Source organism: Rana temporaria, chromosome 11, assembly GCF_905171775.1.
Source record: "Rana temporaria chromosome 11, aRanTem1.1, whole genome shotgun sequence".
NCBI classification, from domain to species: Eukaryota; Metazoa; Chordata; class Amphibia; order Anura; family Ranidae; genus Rana; species Rana temporaria.
In genome coordinates, this window is record NC_053499.1 from 123,153,597 (window position 1) to 123,167,658 (window position 14,062).

General features: G+C 45.3%; 1 protein-coding gene and 1 non-coding gene across 4 annotated transcripts in view; both read left to right on the forward strand.

The window, feature by feature from the left end:
* The window catches only part of MACROD1 (mono-ADP ribosylhydrolase 1), a 1,095,428-nt gene that overhangs the window by 5,135 nt on the left and 1,076,231 nt on the right, over positions 1 to 14,062 (forward strand). The window lies entirely within an intron of this gene.
* On the forward strand, positions 3,174 to 3,292 carry LOC120918010. The gene has a single exon (XR_005744255.1). It is a non-coding gene; the product is annotated as a 5S ribosomal RNA (ribosomal RNA).

Sequence of the window (14,062 nt, forward strand, 5' to 3'; positions counted from 1 at the left end):
AAAGTGACTTGGAACCCCCAAATATATATACCGTATTTATCGGCGTATAACATGCATCCTAAATTTTAAGAGGGAAGTTTCTGAAAAAAAAAACTTTCCACAGCCCCCTGTGTATGACACGCAGGCACAGTTTACCCTCTATTTTCAGGGTAAAAAGTGAGTGTTATTCGCCAATAAATACAGTGTCTGTATGTGTGTATGTGTGTATGTATGTATTAATGTATGTACATTTTTTTTTTTTTTTTTTGTATTTCCAGTAGTTTTTCAAACACACTTTTTTTCAGAAAAACACATTTTTTGGAATTTTAAATTTAGAAAAAACGCAATACATAACCCAATTTGTTTGTAAAATATAGATGATGTTATAAAAAGTAAATAGATACCAAACCCGCTTTAAAATTGTGCACACCTGTGCAACGGTGACGTAATGTTTACTATCCATAGGCACTGCTTTAACCGCTTGCCCACTGGGCATATTTACCCCCCTTCCCACCCAGGCTAATTTTCAGCTTTCAACGCTATCGCACATTGAATGAGAATTGCGCGGTCATGCAGCACTGTAACCATAGTCAATTTTTTTTTTTATTTTTTTTAAAACCAAGCTTTCTTTCTCTCATCACCTTCCAGGACGGCACCCGAGAGATGATGGCTCCTCCCCACAGGAAACACAATCACTTAACAATTTAAAAGTCCCCACCCTTCCCCTTGATCCTCAGTATTGATTGTGTTTCTCCCGAACACATCGTCACGTTTGTTTTGTTTGAATACCTAGAGACCGGGGAGGGTCGAAGGTACCCCTGTTGAGACAGGTCTTAGGGAGGCCGGGGAGGGCTGAACTAACCTGTAGGCCTTCGGGTCTAACTCACAGGTCGCCCCAGGCGTGCACCAGCGCTCTGAGCTGCGGGGAGGCTTGCCATCGCTAGGGTGCAGAAGAAACGCCGCCATTTGAAGAGCTCTCTCTTCCCGGGTACTGCTTCCTACTTTTGGAAACATGGCGCTCCAAGCCTCTCTGAGTGAAGGTGGGGCTTTTGCCTCACAGCGCAACCCGGAAGGGACGCCGGAGAGAAGCATGGCGGTGGAAGGGTCGGCTTGCGGATAGCCCTTACAAGAGGTACCGACAGCCGGGGACCCAGCCAAACCTCCTCATGGACAGGAGGAGATGAAGGCAAATGTGACTGCAGGCAGATCCAGGTCGGGGCGCAGTGAGTACATTCCCCCTTGGAAAGGGAGGAGGAAAGGGAGTGAGAGTCCTGGTCTTCAGGGTCTGAGTCTCTGGGGCCAGCCAGCCAGCACAGGACTGGTTTTTACTTCTCAATAGATACCAAACCCGCTTTAAAATTGTGCACACCTGTGCAACGGTGACGTAATGTTTACTATCCATAGGCACTGCTTTAACCGCTTGCCCACTGGGCATATTTACCCCCCTTCCCACCCAGGCTAATTTTCAGCTTTCAACGCTATCGCACATTGAATGAGAATTGCGCGGTCATGCAGCACTGTAACCATAGTCAATTTTTTTTTTTTTTTTTTTTAAAACCAAGCTTTCTTTCTCTCATCACCTTCCAGGACGGCACCCGAGAGATGATGGCTCCTCCCCACAGGAAACACAATCACTTAACAATTTAAAAGTCCCCACCCTTCCCCTTGATCCTCAGTATTGATTGTGTTTCTCCCGAACACATCGTCACGTTTGTTTTGTTTGAATACCTAGAGACCGGGGAGGGTCGAAGGTACCCCTGTTGAGACAGGTCTTAGGGAGGCCGGGGAGGGCTGAACTAACCTGTAGGCCTTCGGGTCTAACTCACAGGTCGCCCCAGGCGTGCACCAGCGCTCTGAGCTGCGGGGAGGCTTGCCATCGCTAGGGTGCAGAAGAAACGCCGCCATTTGAAGAGCTCTCTCTTCCCGGGTACTGCTTCCTACTTTTGGAAACATGGCGCTCCAAGCCTCTCTGAGTGAAGGTGGGGCTTTTGCCTCACAGCGCAACCCGGAAGGGACGCCGGAGAGAAGCATGGCGGTGGAAGGGTCGGCTTGCGGATAGCCCTTACAAGAGGTACCGACAGCCGGGGACCCAGCCAAACCTCCTCATGGACAGGAGGAGATGAAGGCAAATGTGACTGCAGGCAGATCCAGGTCGGGGCGCAGTGAGTACATTCCCCCTTGGAAAGGGAGGAGGAAAGGGAGTGAGAGTCCTGGTCTTCAGGGTCTGAGTCTCTGGGGCCAGCCAGCCAGCACAGGACTGGTTTTTACTTCTCACCCTTTCACCTCCCCAGTACAAACCTGCAGTCCTGGGGGAGGACAAAGTAATATTATGCATATATGTATATCTCTTGTCTTGCAAAAACCCCCCAGCGGATCCCAGGAGACCCCAAATAAACAGTCTCCTACCGCTACAGGGCATAGCTCCTCATAACTTGGCAGAGAAAGGAAAAACTTTCCATGAAGCCGCCAGGCAGTCCGTAACTTAAGGTCTGACATAGAGGAGCTTATCCCTAGAGAAGACATATCCTCCCAAGAAGGCCTCGTCCGAACGGAACCTAGTGCCCTTCCCCCGCCCTCACAGTCATTCCCTCTAGTCCAGGTAGAGGAAGCTTAATGAGGACAGGGAGGATATGGTAAGCCAAACTAAACAGGAGCCATTCACCCTAGAGGGTCTGGTTGCACTCCTGCAGGCAAATACAGGCCTCTGAGGAGATTATAAAATCCCTAGAATAATCTCATAAAAGGGGGCTGAGCAAGGCTCAATCCAGTTAGGGCCAGCCTGCCATGAATCTGACAGGCAGATCACAAGGGTGCAGTTAGGTTTTTTAGCCAAAAAAACTGACCTCCTAAACCAGTGATGGCGAACCTTGGCACCCCAGATGTTTTGGAACTACATTTCCCATGATGCTCAGCTACTCTGAAGAGTGCATGAGCATCATGGGAAATGTAGTTCCAAAACATCTGGGGTGCCAAGGTTTGCCATCACTGTCCTAAACTCTTAGGATAGGCCCAACAGGGGGCATACTAGTGGGTTTATTACCCTTGTGGGGGTTGTTTATTGGTTACAATATCTCCCAAGTTCCAACCGATCACTTCCTCCTTACACTGCTGGTATATCTGTCAGTGTGTTAGAGTTAATCTAAACCTCTTGTGGCTCAGGCAACAAACCATTTAGGTGGTGTGAGAAGCATAAAGCCTACGGCCACATCACCCTGAAAGCGCCCGATCTCGTCTGATCTCGGAGGCTAAGCAGTGTCGGGCCTGGTTAGTACCTGCATGGGAGACCGCCTGGGAATACCAGGTGCTGTAGGCTTAAAAATGCTAGCCTGCAACCCTTAATTGGGAGTTTCTTTGGTACAAACCCCTGTGTTAAAGCTATGAAAATCAGCCATACAGGTGTCTGATTGCCTCCAGCCTGAGACTATGGTCGCCTCTTCATGAGAAACCTAATTGATTTCTGAGTCTGTGCTTGTTAAGACCTTAAAGGCTTGGACTAGCTCCCACCTGTGTGTGGACCAGCTACACCTACTCAGACCTTTGCAATAGCAGAATAGCAGCTACCACTATTGTGGTATAGTCACACACCTCGGATTTCCAGTATTTGGAACTACCATGTTCCTTCACTGGGATGAAGGATCAATATCTGAAACTCAGCTTATGCTAGGATAGAGCGTTGGTCTGTCCGCACATCAGAAATGCACAACATGGGTTTATCTTGGGTCATTTCTGAGATGTGTGTGTGTGTGTATGTGTGTATATGTATGTGTATATATATATGTGTATATATATATATATATATATATATATATATTTGTGTGTGTATATATGTAGACTGATGATCAAGGGATATCCTATGACTCACCAGAAATGCCTAAAATTGATTAGATAATGGTACTCTGTTCCTTATCAAACGCATAACACTGAATGGTGGTGACGCCTCTATGGTATATTCGCACACTATTGTTGTTCAGAAACATACCACATTGAGTTACTGTCGGTGTAATTTCTGTCGGATACATGCATGTATATTATTGCTTATCAGAGAAGCATGACATTGATTTGTCGGTGACACCTCTATTATATAAACCGCACACTATGGTTATTCAGAAACATACCACACTGAGTTACTGTTGGTAAAAATTTCTGGAGGTTACATGTTGGTACACTATTACTTATCAGAAACGCATGATGCCGAGTTACTGATAGCGACACTTCTGCTGGTTATATGACTATACAATTTTGCTGATCAGAAACGCATAGCATTGTATTATTGTTAAGGATATTTATAAATTCAGATATGCACTGCTTTAAGGGTCCTTTTTTTGCTAGTGACATTTCTGTTGATTAGATGACCCGACAAGGTTGCATTAAGTAACACATTGGGTTGCCGACAACATGCTGTTGGTCATATAAACTTTCCAAGTTTTTTTTTCTAATCAAAATAATGCACAACTGGTATTGTGGGTTCATGACGGTATACTGTTACTATCCAGAAACGCACAGCATTGAGTTTTCTTGCTAGTGACGTTTCTATCAGGTATATGACTGTGGGTGTTGGAATACACAATGTTACTGTGTCTGTAACATTTCGGTCCCTTGTCCTATACCCTATTGTTTATCTGAAGTATGCTAATACCACTCTCTGCTAGTTATGACTGCAGGGAGTATAACACCAGCAATACACGGTTGAGGCCGCATATGTCCTTTTGGTCATACTGGCCATGCGACTGCTTTTTCTATGATCATCAGAGATATACTATAGGTGCTAGTATTATTTTCTGTTGATTGGAAGACCGTACTGCGGTCAGTCAGGAATAGACAACACTATAGTGGTTCTTGTCCTCCTGTCCTGAATCTATTACCTTGGGTCGCTGCACATAAATAAAACACAGCAGTAGAAGGTGTCTGTGTCCTCTGCGTTCTTTATTACTCAGAAAAAACACCATATTGGCTAGTGGCCTCTCTGTTGAATGTAGGACCTATAAACCTATTAAGCATCAGAAGCTCACACTTGGAGCTTCTGTCCTTTCTCTGGGCTTAGGTTATATGGTATCTTACTACATATGAGAAATACACACCTAAGGTTGGTTGTGTCTTCTCTATCCTACAGGTTTCTGTATATCAGAAAACACAGCAGTGGAGGCTGGGGGTGTCTATCTGTTTTTCCATATTAAGTCTGAGCTTGCTGTCCTTCGGAAATACAAGATCTAGGACCTGTATATCTGGGACATTTTGGTCACTTTATTTCAGACCTTATTTTCCATTCACATGGAAGGAACAGGATTTCTGATTGCGGGCCTTTACTTCTAGGCATGCCAGAGACATTCCCTAGACCTGAACCCAGTAGGGTTATAGGACATTGGAAGGAGGTCATAAAATCACCTAGTAGGTTATTTTTAGTAGGAAAGGGGTTACGCTGTTAGGGGCTGTTTGCCTAAAAAATTCAGCATCAGGATTTTTTCTGACTGGTTCTCCCGATCCGATCCGAGCTTTATAGCTCAGTGTATGTCCTTCATGTCACCCACTCGGACGAACTGGATATGAATAACCAATATTCATCTTTTACTCCTACTATGGCATTGGTCCCTTGTGGTAGGGATCTGCTTAACTTGACACTCCTTGGTGCGTGGAGTGGATCATGACCTCAAACACTGGATTTTTACAGAATACTGTATTCTGTTGGCGTGTGGCACTCATGGGTTTACCCTGAGATTATAGGGTAAAATGTATCTGCATATTATACGCGGGGGGCGGTGAAAAGTTTTCTTTCCCCGACACCTTTGTTCTTTTCTGTTATATACCAATGAATGCAGTGGTTACTCGCAATTTTGTAACAGGCTTCTTTTCTGCGTAGTTTAATGATCGACTCGCAGGGTTATAAGGAGCCTAGGGTATATAGAACAATCTCACATCTGACATGTCGGTATTCAGATGGGAAGGAACCCAGAAATGGGGAATGACCAGGATGGGACCTGCTTGTCAACCGGCTTGCAGAGCAGCTGTTTTATCCGGTCTAGCAGTGTACGTTGGAGACAGGAGTTTGTCCACGCGTATTGGCGGACGCACGAACGAGCCACGCCAAGGCATCCTGTGGTCCGGACACTGACCAATAAGTGTCCTCGCTATAAAGTCACATGCATTCCAATGAATGGAGGTGGACAGGTGGACTGAAGGGAGTGCAGGAGCACACCAAACGCCCTGCTTGGTCACATACCTGTCCAGTCATTTGAGTGAAGGGAATAGACTTCCCTTAATCTAGTATCCTTGAGTGGGTTTATTTCCTTGTTTCACCAGGACTATGGCAAACAAAAAAGGGGGACCCACAAGGATTGTACGTCGGGAGACCCTGTTTCTTTCTAAACCATTCTCCTGTACAGACTAGTGGCTTAAAACCACATGTTTTTTTCTGGGTTGATCAAAGTAGGTCTTTGTTTCACAGAACAAATCTCTGACTAAACTTTGGATGGTCTTATGCAGCTTTGCAGACACTATCAACCACGATGGCTAGAATATTGGCGCAGCCAACCTTTCTATCCTAAAGAATACTCAAGCTCTCAGAATTTTTTTCTTTAAGAGCACGTGCCACCTAGACTCTGCATCCAAAGAGGAGACAGGAGCATAGGTGGAGCAGACCTGCAGGTCATTTTCATGATCAAGCTAGGATACCCTCATCACACACGTGGAAGTGGTGAAATAAAATCAGATTCTGACATCTAGCAAAAGACCTTGCAGGCAAGGGTCCCACCCTAAAGTAGGCCTGTTGGTTACTCGTCTATCCTCTCGGGTGCCGTCCTGGAAGGTGATGAGAGAAAACGGACGTTACTTACCGGTAACGGTGTTTCTATGAACCTTCCAGGACGGCAGGCCTACTTCCCGCCCTATGTGGAGGGAAAAGATAAGCTAAACGCTAGGTGGTAAGTACCTATACGGAACAATGTCCCTTGTGAACCAGTTCAGGACTACTCTAATTCATACTGAGGATCAAGGGGAAGGGTGGGGACTTTTAAATTGTTAAGTGATTGTGTTTCCTGTGGGGAGGAGCCATCATCTCTCGGGTGCCGTCCTGGAAGGTTCATAGAAACACCGTTACCGGTAAGTAACGTCCGTTTTTGGTGTTCAATCACCACTGGGCTTTTTATTTTTTTTGCTAAACAAACAAAAAGATTACTGTTAGGGCTGCACTGATAATCAGGGCACTGTTGATCAGTGCAGATGTATGCTTTTACACTAGCTGATTACCAGCTCTTTCCTCATGCTGTGACAGCGCGAGGAAAGGAATGCAGATAACCGGCAAGTGTGTTTACCTCGTGATCAGCTGTGATTGGACACCACTGATCACATGGTAAAGAGCCAATGTGATTGACTTTTTCCCCTATCCTGTGATCAGCTGCACCACAGAACTAGGGGGGAGGGGGCGGGCGGCAATTCTGGGAAGACGTCAATAGACGCCCTCTCAGAATTGGACGACCGCACTATAGCCGCCATTCGGCAGTCGGGTAGGGGTTGGAATTACTGCCCATGATCTGACATTCGTGGTGACGCCTAATTTATTTTTCTCTTTCGTTCATAGACGGACACAGCCTTCATTGACCTTAGGGTTATGCTTCTTCCTACCAGGAGATTTAGGCAGAATTCTACAGCACTTAAGGTGTTAAAAACTTTCCTTCATGCCGCTCCTCCCAGGGGGCGTGGCTCCCCCAGGCATAACCCACACCCTGCTTTAGCAGCCTCAGTTTTGTTTTCTGCCTAACGACAGGAGGTCAAGGCTCTCTCTGGAGTTCCTGGACTCTGGAGTTTTTTTTCTGGCGATTTTTTTTTTCTCGCTTTTTTTATTATTTTGTTCCTGCATTTTTGAATCCTGCGATTCTTCTATCAACAGCCAACTGGGTGACAGGCTGGGTCCTCGACTCTTGTAGTCCCCCCAGGTTCGGCCTTCGAGCGTGTGCCGGCCCTCAGCTCAGCTTTGGGACGTCCACGACAGGCCCCATTGCTCCAGGGGCGGCCGGGGAACTTCGGTTCTAGGGCACACATATGACCGGTCTCTATGGCTTTGTCACAGTGTGTCTGGCCGACAGCCATGCCGTTTACGGACGTTGGTTCTGTCTGGAATACCTCCAGCCGGGTAGTCGCAGGACAGGTAAGTAGTGGCCCCTTACTCAGGTAAGTGGTCTGGCTGGTGGTTTCCCTGGGGAGGTTGACTGAGGGTCCGCCCTGCTTTCCTCTCTCCCCTTCCTCTCCCTCCTTCCCCTGACTGGGTAGTGGCTGTGAAGGGGGGCCTCCTGGGTTACCACCGGGGCCCGTGTGTTGTTGGGGGACTGTGTTGTTACTCTGGGGGGTGCTGCGGTGTGCTGCTGTGTTCTATGAGGTAATTTTTACCTCAGACAGCGGCCGTCTTGGAAATCTCCTTGGTAACGCTGTGATTCTTTTCTGAGGTGACAGACAAAGCACAGCCAGTGCTGCTGTGTTCTATGAGGTAATTTTTACCTCAGATGGTGGCCATCTTGGAAATCTCCTTGGTAACGATGTGATTCTTCCCTGAGATGACTCAGCACAGCCTCTGGTCTCTTCTACCAGTTTTAGTGCTGTGAAACGCTGTGAATCTTCCATGAGGTGAAGACGCATCACAGCCAGCACATCAGAGCACACCTGAGGTTTTTCAGCTCCCTCTGCAAAATCCATTTCTCTGAGTTCATAGACGGACACAGCACCCACCCCTCCTTTGTTTGTACTGCTTGTTACGAACTGAGGCTGCTAAAGCAGGGTGTGGGTTATGCCTGGGGGAGCCACGCCCCCTGGGAGGAGCGGCATGAAGGAAAGTTTTTAACACCTAAGTGCTGTAGAATTTTGCCTAAATCTCCTGGTAGGAAGAAGCATAACCCTAAGGTCAATGAAGGCTGTGTCCGTCTATGAACTCAGAGAAATGGATTTTACGGTGAGTACAAAAATCCTTTTATTTTTTACACTATTGCTTTTAATGTATTTTATTTTTATCACTTTTGCTGTCACAGGGAATGCAAACATCCCTGTGACAGCAATAGGCTTGTGACAGGTACTCTTGTCAGTCTCTGCCTAAGATTAGAATCATGTATGGGCAGGCGACTGATCAACTTGGGTACAACCAACCTGTTGGATTTTACATGTGAATATTGCTAGTGGCTAGTATAGCTGCTAACAGTATTCACTGTGTTCTCCCAGTGGGAGCCGCATTTCCTGCCGGGAGAACACCATGGCTCCACAGGAGAGATTCCCCCATCAACACTGAGCGATTTATTTATTTTTATGTCCTGCAACCTGTGGTTGCTTAGCGCTGGATCAAAACAGGAATTCAGAGAGTATTTGGGGGGGGGGGGGGGGGGGGGGGAGTGGTGTACTGTCATAGCAAGTGGCAAATAGTTTTAAACCTTAAGGCCCCTTTCACACAAACATTCCGATCGGCCCTCTTGTCCGTTTTTCAGGCGAACCTAATTGGAATCTCCATTCACTTCTATGGAGCGGCAAGTGTAAATGTGTCCATTTACACCCACCTACATTTGATGCGCTAAAAACAGCGCATCAGAAGGCAGGCAGGTGTAAAAAGGCAGGCAGTCAGTTTACATCTGTCTGCCCATAGAGAAGAGCGGGCTGTCTGTGCCAGCACTGCATAAGTGGGGAGCAGAGCACAGAAAGGACCCCAATGTAGGGAATGTAATGGGCTACATTCACCCTGGCGATTTAGGCTGGTGTAAATTGTAGTGGCAGGAATCGGCTGTTTTGAGCGGCTAGGTGTGGCCCTTGGCCTTGTTAACCATAATGACAGGCTATTGGTAACCAAAATTATTCAGAACTGTACGCATAGCCAACAATTACCTGCAGTGTTTGCTGCTGGATGCACAAAAACTGCGTCCAGCACTGTTCACCACATATAATCGTTGGCTATGTGGGCAGCTGCAATTAACTGCTGCTACATTTTGCACTTGCCTAAATCACCGGTGTGAATGTAGCCCTAAGGTATAAAACATTTTACCTTTTAGAAGTACTTAACCGCTTCAGCCCCGGAAGAATTGGCTGCCCAATGTCCGGGCAATTTTATGCGATTCGGCACTGCGTCGCTTTAACTGACAATTGCGCGGTCGTGCGTCGTGGCACCCAAACAAAATTGACGTCCCTTTTTCCCCACAAATAGAGCTTTCTTTTGGTGGTATTTGATCACCGCTGCGGTTTTAATTTTTTGCACTATAAACAAGAGTGACAATTTTGAAAAAAAGCTATATATTTTACTTTTTGCTATAATATCCCCCCAAAAAAATATATAAAAATTATTTTTTTTCATCAGTTTAGACCGATATGTATTCTACATATTTTTGGTAAAAAAAAATTGCAATAAAAGTATATTGATTGGTTTGTGCAAGAGTTATAGCGTCTACAAAATAGGGGATAGATTTATGGCATTTTCTTATTTTTTTTTTTTCCTATTCATTTTTTTTTTTTATCGTGACTGTGATATTGCGGCACACACATCAGACACTTTTGGGACCATTGTCCTTTATACAGCGATCCGTGTTATAAAAATGCATTTATTACTGTGTAAATGACACTGGCAGGGAAGGGGTTAACCACTAGGACGAGGAATGGGTTAAGTGTGTCCTAGGGAGTGATTCTAACTGAGTGTCTTGGGCTACCAGTGACACGACAGTGATCACTGCTCCCAATCACAGGGAGCACTAGTTAACTGTCCTGTCACTAGGCGAACAGTGAAATGCCTTGTTTACATAGGCATCTCTCCGTTCTGCCTCTACATGACATGATAGCGGGACACTGGTGGACATTAAGTCCACGGGAGTCACGCAGCTTGCGGTGGGCGTGCACCCGCTAGGCTGCAGTTTTAAAGCAATGTACAGGTACGTTGCTTTGCCTGCCCATGCAATTCTGCTTACGTATATATACGTTAGGCTTTTGCCAAGTGGTTAAATGCAAGATGTAAAGCATGTATGTGGGTGGGGATTGGCGCCAAGCACGGGGGCCCTGGAGGGAGCCCTTGCTAGTGTCCCCAGTGGAGGACAGAAGCTGCCTTCACAGTGATCGTCGGGGGCGGGTACCCAGTGCATTCAGACTGTAGTGACCGCTCACCTGGAGCGGCGTCTTCCTTGTTTGAATCTTTGGACTATCTCAAAGTCGGAGCAAAATCGTATTATGTTCTTTCAAATCAGATAGAAGTAGAACTGATGTTGCAGGTCAAAGTCGGATCGATGGTCGTACCAGTATGAATTTGGCCTTAATTTGATATGTAATGTGACTTGTGCTCTCACAAGTCAGATCCCATGTCACACAAGTGTGAACCTGGCCTGAGGCAGCATTCTAGGTTAAAAGTGGGACTCCTCCGAGTACACTTGTTGACTCTTTGTAATCCTTGGCCAAACTTCTCCGCTGTTGACACAAATGCACTACAAACACACTTCTGTTATACTTCACCTCTCTCCGCAGGTGTGCAGCATTTCTGAGCCGAAATCACAGAGCTTGTACCGGTCTCCACCAACCCAATAGTCCCAGTGGCTATAATCTGTATCTTGCTACTGGATACAGAAAGCTCAGTACTCATAAACCCATGCTTGTTCTTCTCCTGAGACTTCACTTAATCTTTTGGGACTCCCAGATGAGGTCCCTAGTAACTCCATGCCGTGAGTATGGCCCCTTGTCGCTGGTAAAAGGGCCAAGCATCAAACTCCTTCACACTTCCAGAGTCTCCATCTCCCACGCCATGTCACCCGCTTCCTGGTTGACTGTTAAGCACTTGACAGAAGTACATTTGGTCATTGGCAAGAGCAATATAGCCTCCCTAGGACAACTTGACTGCTTGTTGGAGCTCTTTAGAGTATCGTCTCTAACTTAAGGGTCACTAAAGGATTTTTTTTTTTTTTAGCTAAATGGCTTCCTTTACCTTACTGCAGTACTGGTTTCATGTCCTCATTGTTCGTTTTTGCTTTGAAGTGGCTGTAATTCTGCTGTGATCTCCACACTTCCTGGTTGTCTGTTTCCTTATAACCATCATACTGGGAGATTTTCACGGTGGTCTAAGCTGTCATTACTGTGTGTCTAAAACCCCTCAGAACCAATCAGATTCATTTTAAAAACAAAACACTGCCCTGGGTTTGTTTGTTTTTGTTCTGTGTGTCTTCCCGACTCGCCTCTCACCCGGAACTTCATGTATGTCCTTTAAAATCGAAAGTGAAACTAGAGGCACATTATATGATGGATTAAATTCAATTTTTAATCATTTTTAAAAGCAATCAGTTAACTTTTATGTCTCTATACCCAATAAACAGTCATTTCAGCCAAAAAAATGTTTTCCTTTAGTGACCCTTTAATCAGGTCCTGTTCTTTTCATATGCCATGCATGCACCCATTTAATGACTTTAGACAAGACAGTTGAAGTAGACAACAAAGTTATTTTACTAAAGTAGTGAGGGTGACAAAGAAATGGTTCTCCAAGACACCTGTAACACACATTCCTGACAAGTACCCTTGGCAGTAAATCCATAATTTGGTAGACAAAATCCACATCGGTCTGTAAATCCATGATTGGCAGCATATGTCCATATAAATCCATACCCCTTGGAACCCCGAATTAGCTCTCAGAAGGGGTGTGATCCCAGAAGAGTAGCAGCTTACATCTTGGCAGTTCAGTCTCCAAAGAGCCCTTGACCTAGATTCGGTTTCCTTTTTTATCAATTTACAAAATACCAGAGATTATAGCGATTTTCAGGGTGCCATAATCAATACTCGCACAAATAACATTTAGGTAAATGATAAAAAGCAGTTTTATTTAGTTTACAAAGTGTTAAAACACTATCAAGATACAAATGTTAAAACCATCACAGAAAAACGTGCGGCTTGAGTATGAAATGCAGCGACTTCAGTTCTACAAGTTTCACCAATATATGGCTTTTTCAGGAGTCTTGAGTGCTGCGTAGGCTATGAAAATTAATAAAATATAATAATAATAATTATTTCATAATAAAAATATACAATTCATAAATTGTAAAACACACAAATGAAAAATGCTGACATCATATTAAGAACAAAGATTTACAAAAACAAATTCTAGACCATAATGGAGGGTTATCCTACTGGGGTGCTCAGAAGTCAAAAAGGATAAACTATTTGTGCCTCAAAGCAGAGGGGGGAGGGTCGTAGCCTCGGAATGTATTAGTCACCATAAGAGGGAAAGGTGCCATACTTTAATGCCTATGAGGAATGAACATACTAAGTTTCAATTCACTTGTACGATTATATCACACAAGGGGGAAAGCGAAATCACCTGCAAATATAAGATTTTAAAATCAGGTCATTCTTTGTGAAACACACTGTATTATTTACTATTTGAACTTTAGCAGTGCGGCATTGTCTTTTGTTAGTATCCTTCTTCTCCAATTCTGTGCATATTAGGCCTCATGCACACGGAGATATTTTTTCTTTTTCACGTAAGACCTTGTTGCCAGCCAAAAGGTTGTCTGTACTGCTTCCAAACTCATACCTACACACACCCTGGGCTAGATTCAGCAATGATTTACACCGGCGTATCAATAGATACGCCACGTAAATTCAAAGCTGCGCCGGCGTATCTTCTTCCTGTATTCAGAAAGCAAGATACACCGACATTAGCCTAAGATCCGACTGGCGTAGGTCTCTTACGCCGTCGTATCTTAGGGTGCATTCCCACGCTGGCCGCTAGGTGGCGCTTCTGTCGTAGAGTATGCAAATTACCTAGACACGCCGATTCACAAACGTACGTGTGCCCGGCGGTAGTTTTTTACGTCGTTTGCGTAAGCCTTTTTCGGCGTACGTTGCTCCTGCTTCTATGAGGCGCATGCAATGTTAAGTATGGACGTCGTTCCCGCTTCGATTTTTGCATTTTTTTACGTCGTTTGCGTAAGTCGTTCTTGAATAGGGCTGGACGTAATTTACGTTCACGTCGAAACCAATACATCGTTGCGGCGTACTTGGGATCAATGCACACTGGGATATGTACACGGACGGCGCATGTGCCGTTCGTACAAAACGTCAATCGCGTCAGGTCATCATAGATTTACATAAAACACGCCCCCCC